Source organism: Palaemon carinicauda, chromosome 15 (genome assembly GCF_036898095.1).
Source record: "Palaemon carinicauda isolate YSFRI2023 chromosome 15, ASM3689809v2, whole genome shotgun sequence".
Taxonomy (NCBI): domain Eukaryota; kingdom Metazoa; phylum Arthropoda; class Malacostraca; order Decapoda; family Palaemonidae; genus Palaemon; species Palaemon carinicauda.
The window spans coordinates 120444198-120452615 of NC_090739.1; the positions used below are offsets into that span (position 1 = coordinate 120444198).

Below are 8418 nucleotides of genomic sequence, written 5' to 3' on the forward strand. Positions count from 1 at the left end.
AGAGTTGAGTCTTTAGTGATGATCAGAAGTACAAAGCCATCCAGAATGATGCAGTTGCTTCATACTTAAGATAGTACACTTCAAAATAGTGCACTTCAAATATTTGGGTTTTTAAAGGGATCCTTTTTATGGAAGAATTCGAAAAATTGGAATGATTTGCGAGATAGCAAATTTATTGCCTTACATACTTAATTTTATTTTTGCTTCACCTTTTTTCTAAAATTAAAATATGAAAAACTCATAATTTCAAGTTTCTATTTGTTTGTTTGTCGCTGTGTTTTGATATTCGATGGGATGGAATTTCAACCCATTCGTTTTTATAATGACCCTAATCTCACTACAGTACATATGTGACTGGCTAATTTATGTACAGTAGATGTAAGTAATGATTTACCAAACACACTGTGCTAACTAACAAAAATAATATTAAAATCTATAATATAATCTATATTTGTATAAAATTAAACTATGTGTAACTGTAAATTTTCTTAATAAAAATAAAAGAAAATCGCAATTAATGTCTATATTGGCTGCTATGCATTTTTTTTTTGTCTATCTTCCTCATATTTATTATGAATATTTCAATTAAGCAGAGTAGAAAATTCTTTTATTGGTTCGTGTCCCATCACACTACCTGACTAGCTCGCTATCCACACATATACATACAAAGGTTATTTTATCTCTCTCTCTCTCTCTCTCTCTCTCTCTCTCTCTCTCTCTCTCTCTCCTGTCAATGGTATTAATTATCTCTGTGTACGCATTATTTTTCAAAGACTGCAGAATAACTCAGAATAAATATATACAAGTAAAATGCATTCTTTGTAATCAGAGAATACGTGCGACCAAGCAATGAAGAAAATAACCTAATTTACTAAACTACAGTTGAAAAATAAATCTTAAGATCAAGAAACTTATCAAATAAAAAAGGTAATTACCACTTGCATATATCCAATCCATATATATATATATATATATATATGTGTGTGTGTGTGGTGTGTGTGTGTGTGTGTATGATAAAAATACGCCTTTTTCGACATAGTGATTTTAAGAAGGAATTCGATGATTCTGTAAAAATAGTTTTTATTCTCGCCGCCGTAAAGTTGCCTTTTACGAAATAAACCAAGCGAGAGATAGTTACGTTGTTATAGGTATAGACAGGCTTTCTACGTTTAGAGTCCTTGGCTCAGCATAGCGAAGTTTTCTCAGGCTGTCTTGCGGGAACATCTACTGTTTGGGTGGTGGGTGGTAACCGTCTTACAAGATTACTCAAGGGCCTGTTAAGTTGGTAAGTAAAGAACTGCGTTAAGTTAATATTCGTTTTTGTTAATTTCTAATACTTTATCGTTTGTTTATTTGAGGTCTATTGATATTTGCAATGTATATATGTACACGCCAAATTTATTTCAAATACCCATGTAACAACATAACCTGTTTTTTGTACTTTTCAGGAAAAAGTTTGGGATCCCCTGATTTGTATGTACGTTCCAAATTGATAATCTGGCTGGAAGTGTTTCTTAATTGGAGCAGAGTTCCAGTTTCTCATTGCGAACAGACATGTAGATTGCCAAATACAGACTGACTAATGACAACGCTGGAAGCTGGTGAAGTATTTTTTAGTCAGAACTAAAAGGCAAGTATTGTTTTAGATTTGTTTTTAATATACTCTGAAGCAAGCTAGTCCTCCCCTATTAGGGGCGGCGCCCATAATAGGGGAGGACGTTCCCTATAGCGCACAGTAGACATTGTCTACCGTGCTCTGTAGGGAGGCTTGCTTTTAAACTTTTTTTTTTCTAAATTCGGTATGTGTTCAAATTTTTGTACTTTATTTGGGTTCTGCAGTTCACTCAAAGCCTGGCGATAACAAATGTAAAGTAAAGAGTTTTAACTTTTTCTACTCTTAAATTGTATTCCGTATTTAATGCCTGTTAACAATCATATTTATAACTTAAACTATACGGATGTGCATTGTTCGAAATTGGTAAATTTATAATATTTTAGTGCTACTATTTACTTAATTTTACAGGCTTAAAGTATCAAAGTAATTTATGTAGGTGCACCCAACTTTTAAAAGTAAAAATTCTAATAATTGATACTTTCCAGATTGGATGGCAGGACTCCAGGAGCAAGTAAATATATAACTTCAATTTCTATCTTTGACGGTTTGGTTTGGTTGAAGATTTTTGTGGTTATGGGAAGCCTGTTAAGATTTTCGAAGATTGTTACTGAAGTTCTAAGATCAACAATTGATATTTGGACTAACTTGTCCATAATTTTTTGTTTTTTTTTTAATTCTGCTTTGTGCTTCTGCTTTTGTACTTGAAGATTTGGCCAGCTAAAATGTTGCATTTCGGTGAAGAGTTTTCTGGTAAGTTTATAACGAAAAAGAACTTGTTTGCTTACTATAATGGTGAAATTAACTTATTGACAACTTAATTAACGCTAGCAATTTTTATAAGATACTGATTTTTTTTATTGCAAATCTGGCTCGTGAAACTTCTGTTAGTGAGTCATTGGAAGAGAAATAAACTGCTTTTAGTTGATTTAGTTAATCTTCATTGAAGTGGGATAGATGCTTAATTAAGCATTGTGCAGTTTATTAAAATCTATTCGGTCCATATTAAAGTATTCGTTTGCACCCATTTTTCTCTTGTCTTAACTGTATATCATCTTCAAATAAATTTTTATCTTTACTATTTCGAAGTTGTCCTATTTGGTTTATCTTTAAGGTATTACTGAAATTTATGGAAATTTATTGGCCTCAAAATTTTGATAAATTTGTGGGCTTATTAAATTTGTTGCAGTGTTTAAAAGTAAAACTGCAATTATAAAAAGGTGACTTGTCTTTATAATTAGGGAAACCATATGGTGATCTCTCAATATTAGGTAAAAGAGAACAGCTATATGAAAAACTGGTCTCTTTCAGTGAAACTCCTTAATTACTTTAAATGAGACGCCTTATTGGCTTCTATTAACCAACGATTCGCACATTGAAAAGGGATTAGTTTATCAGAAAACTGAAATATGGATATTTTATTACATTTTAAAGCATATTTTAGCGTAGCTTAAATATAAAAGCTGCAAAACCTCCTGTATGCAGTTTGAATCAAAATTTTAGTATAGTAATGATGTGGTAGTACATAGGAAAATAATTAAACTAGGGATTGCAGTTTGATATATTTAAACTTCCGTACTGATGTGGTTGATTAAAGTAAAATTGTCAATCTGTGACACATTGGTTAGACTTCAGACTGTTTCTGTAATCGACTTAATGATTCGTCTGAAATATAGCGGCCCTCGAAGAGCGTACGGGATTAATGTGGTGTAAAGGTTCTTTTAATATAGGGATTATATCACTCTTAAAAGCAAACTTGTACATATCTTTCATTGTTAATCTGTAATGTCAAAATTTACCTGGATATTGCTTAACTTTGATTTATTATTCAGCAAAATAAATATTTTGGTTAATGAGTATAAATATTTTAATACAATGAAACTTTAAATTAGTTTTGTTTGACCAATGGAAGCATAGGTAACTGAAGAATACAGCGGGTTGATAAATATCCACACAATTAGTTTCGTTGTACTGAAACTTTTAAATGCTTAAAACATTTTTAAGTGATGTTCAGAAAAGGTTTGAGCCAATAAGAAATAGTACAATGTCCATTGTTGCGTCCCAAGGTCTTTATTCTTTCGTAATTTCAAATAAAATTTTAATAATTTTGGATTTTAACAATGAAAGCGGAAAGCTACTGAAACTTTGTAAAACCATCCTAATCATTAAATATCTATCTTGAAACTTGGTAGTGAAGATTACTTGAAATCGAACCTGATTTATGTATGACTCTATTTAAAGGAGTTTCGTGGGAAATCCATTTTTAGGAGAACTAAGGTATATAGGGGCTAACGGCTGCAGTACATAGGAAATTACCACTAGAGTTATAAGAGCAGATACTTCTGCAGTTTAACGATTACAAGGCTTTCAAAACTGACGACTTGTCATTTTGCCCTGTAAATTTAAAGATAATTTCATTCAATTTTCAAATTTGATGGGCACGTGCATTGGTGCCGAGACAATTTTAATTACAAACTTGATATTGGACAAGGGGTTAAAGTTTTTCTTTATGTATCGACTCTTATGCACAGTAATTTGCATAAAACTCATTTCCTCTTGTCATTATTCTCGAGACATTGTTAATTTGAAGTCTCAAAACTGTGTGGCTGAAAGCATAAAGGTCACTTGTGTTAGTCATATCATAAATAGCCCTTTGTTAAACAATTTCTTAGTCGGCAATCATGGGCAATAGACAGAAGTACAACGCGGTGGTAATCGGCTCAATTCTCTTGATTTATTTTTTAAAGTGAATTCAAAATGTATATATGCAGTTATCACTTGGAGATATTAAACTTATATTTATTGGAAAGGACAGAACTTCTTAGGAGCATTTCAGCCGTTTTCTCTAATTTGAAGAGATCGTCTGTTGCGTGATTGCTAAAGGGAAACTGGCAACTCAAGAAGAAAAGATTTCTATTTGGTCATAAGCTTTTTACCTTACCATTATTATAGTAGTCACAAAATAATCAATAGTCCTTTTACATCAACATAAAATAAAATTCAAATTGAAAAGTTTTTGAAGTAAAAATAATGGGTTCGGAAAATACCTTTTTCTAGATATAGACTTTAGTCCTACCATGAGAAATCTAAGTTTTATGAATTAATTCTTATATAACGTTGTCAATTATTTCATGAAACTGTTACACTTTATTTTAGTTATAGCAAATGTCAGTGCAGTTACGTAAGTTTTGAATAAAAATTTAATCAACATATATATGTTGATAATAAATGACTTAATTCAAAATAATAATCTAACTCCATTGTACTGAGGTTAAAGTCTACATCCCTTGCCGTCGAAATATATTTTTGGATTATTGATCATTTGCCATTACAGTACTAGAATCTCTCTCTCTCTCTCTCTCTTCTCTCTCTCTCTCTCTCTCTCTCTCTACGATGATTACATTTTTAGCAGCAGCAATACTGATATCGATCCGATCTTTCTAATTAGAATTATTATATCTAATGCTTTAACTGTAATTTAAGACAATATAAACCAAACATGCATTGTAATTGAATTACATATTCGCGTTTTATTGTCCATAAAAACTTAGAATAATCTGAAAACTGCGACCAACGGAAAAATATTATATACTACTTCTTGTTCTTGTCATTCTTTGTCTTTTTTACTTAATTTTCTAAAACATTTTTTTGGAAGCTATTGAAGTTATGCAATCTTAGGACTCATACTTATAGCCAGTGAAATTGAAATATTAGTGAAAGAATCGATCAGCTATATTAGTACGACAATTTATGATTCATTTTCCTTCAAAGAAGACTGCAATTCGTATTCGTCTCAAATTATGATGTATATAGTTATCAAGAAATACCAAAATATTTAATTATGTTTTAAGCACTTTTGTTACCTGTATAGGTTTATTGATAATTCAAAATTAGGGGCTTACTAAGATGTCTCATTTTGTTGTTATATGTTGATCTAAAGGAGAGAGAGAGAGAGAGAGAGAGAGAGAGAGAGAGAGAGAGAGAGTGGGTGCAAGTATCTGTACATACATGAAACGTTATAAATATGTGTTTTGGTTACTACAAAATTGCTAAGTTCCCAAAAGATGGGTATTTTAAATCTACGCTCGGCATTATATCCAAAGCGGACATCTTAAAATGATTATAGACATAAACATGAACTTGGATTAATGATGTAAGTTAGATCCTTTAGGAACTTGAGCAGACACCGGGTTATGATGATAAATGAGAACTAAACTTGAGCACAACTTTGTTAACATTGCCGTACTTTGTGGTCCCTATCAGGTTCATCTATTGAGAGAGAGAGAGAGAGAGAGAGAGAGAGAGAGAGAGAGTTGAGAGAGAGAGAGAGAGAGAGAGAGAGAGAGAGAGAGAGAGCGAGAGAGAGAGAGAGTAAGTTTTGTATGAATAGCTAACTATTTGGGTTAAATCCTTCTTAGATAAGTATGTTCTATTCTTAGACCTGGACTTAAGGATATAAATGGCGTGATGTTAAATCTTCCATTACAAATATAAATGTAAAAAGATACTCAAGTTACGCACGAAGTCTTTTGAAATAACAATGTCCAACGAGGATAATTCATTAGAGAAATTCAATATTTCTAGTTTGATTTTCAAATGAAGAGAACAAAGGTAATAGAAGTTTAAAAAATTATAAGCACAATGGCGCCTTGGTAAATGTTAATGGACTGGAACATTTTAATCCTTAGGGCCACATAAACTCGGATGTCTGGCACTCAGACTTAGTTCAATTTCTTAGACAAAGTATTTGAGGTTAAGTCAAAGCTTCGGTTTGTGTTAAAGGGAAACGTTTGGTTGGCATTATCTGACTAGTTCGCAATAAAGAGGTATTTGTAATATGCAGGTCTTGTAGACCACGTAAAATATCAATAATTCCAATGACATTTATAATAAATGAAAAATGTGATTGTTTTACACTGGTTTCAATATAGCTACTTTTTCAATATTTCGGGTCAGATTGATATTTCTTTCTGTACTTAGGATGATACCTGACTTCACATGCAAACAGGTCATAACCTCTTATACAATAGAGATGCATCTCGCGTTTATTTTCTTATGCTATCTGTTGAATCCTCTTCCACCCATCTCGTTCGAAGGAGGCTGCGCCCTGTTTAGAAGAAAGGTCAGCCTTTACGATGGAAATTTTATCCGACTCGTTACAGAAAATGTAGTTAGGAGATAAAAGGATTTCCTCAGCAACATTCTTCCTTTGGATTCTGCTTTTCCCCAAAAATATAATTTAATTGGTCGAGGGTGAGAGCGAGTAAAAGCGATGCAAATTCATCGTGAATTTCTGGTAATATCCACGGTGGTAGTTATGTTTTTCATTCGGAATTCCTTGACATATTTCAGTCATTCTAGAAGCAGACTCCTTGGGTTCTACCACATGATGATCTCAAACCTCATGTAGATGAGCCTAACCTCTCACTGGCATTACTAACATCCGGAAAGGCATTAAATGGTCCATGTTTTATTTTCGTACTATTAATGATATACAGTTTTTTTGTTTACTTGTAGATTTGCTTGATACTAGACCTAAATTCTTGCGCTTATTTCGTTTCATGTTTGAAAATTTTATTTTGGATATTAGATTATTTTAAGTAGTTTATTAATTCTTAAAAAAAACTCGGTATCAACCGGAAAAGGAAAATTACATAATTACATATTTGAAGCAAAAATTTATTGACACCGACAACTAATAGAAGTATGTTAAGTGAACTGAAACAATAAAATGCTTGCATAATGCTTTAATTAGGTTTGGTGTATAAGTTCAGATAAACGATATGCTACCTTCAAAGATTTTTCCTATATTTTCCCATCAATTCCTAAATTTTCCAAATGTTTAGCTTTCGTGACGATCTTTGATATAAATCTCAATATCTACCTCTTGGCCAGAGTTTCCTCCCTGTTAACATCTGAAATGTGAATCAGGATGTCAAAGGGAAACCCCCGATAGACGGCCGTCTAAAAGCTTTCTCACAGTCTGCAAATGCCATACATACCGTAGTAGTTTGTTCTACTCTGTTGATTTTTCCATTACTTGGTTAATTACATGAATATGGTCAGTTGGTGGATACCCACTTCTAAAGCCTACTTGCTCTCGTGGTTCATTAAAGTCTCTCCTAGCTGTTTTTTTTTTTTTTTTTTATTCAGCCTAATACGAATATTACAGAAAGTAAACTTATTAGACGGTAATTTTTCACACACACACACACACACACACACACACATATATATATATATATATATATAAATATACAGTATATATATATATATATATATGTATATATATATATATATATATTAATATATATATACATACATCCATATATAATAACCGCCTAATATCTACATGCTTGTGTGCAGCTTATATATATATATATATATATGTATATATATATATATATATATACAGTACAGTGTTTGATACTCATTTATTTCAAAACCGATCTCTTGATTTTAACATTTTAATATAACATCTATCCATTCATTTCATATTTTTTCTGTTAGTCTAATCATTCTTTGTATTACAAATATAAACTATGTAATAAAACATAATGGATTTTGAGGAGACTCTCTCTCTCTCTCTCTCTCTCTCTCTCTCTCTCTCTCTCTTTTAATCAAGTAACCGTTCCTTTTCATGACGTCATTCGGTTTAAATACCGTAATTCCGTCCTCGCCAGCATACATGCAATATCCTGAATCCTTAGCAACATTAATATCTCATTAACGATATTCATTAAGTGCTCGGCCATCTTGCACTCTGTGATAATTGGTCTTTCGATTAACTTCGATTCGCGTCTTTA

At 31.9% G+C, this 8418-nt stretch overlaps 1 long non-coding RNA gene across 1 annotated transcript; it reads left to right on the plus strand.

Moving 5' to 3' along the window:
• The first annotated feature begins 1269 nt into the window (after positions 1-1269).
• LOC137654369 (uncharacterized) lies at positions 1270-3800 on the plus strand. The gene is made up of 3 exons (XR_011046620.1): positions 1270-1285; positions 1449-1630; positions 2101-3800. It is a non-coding gene; the product is annotated as an uncharacterized lncRNA (long non-coding RNA).
• The last annotated feature ends 4618 nt before the right edge of the window (positions 3801-8418 follow it).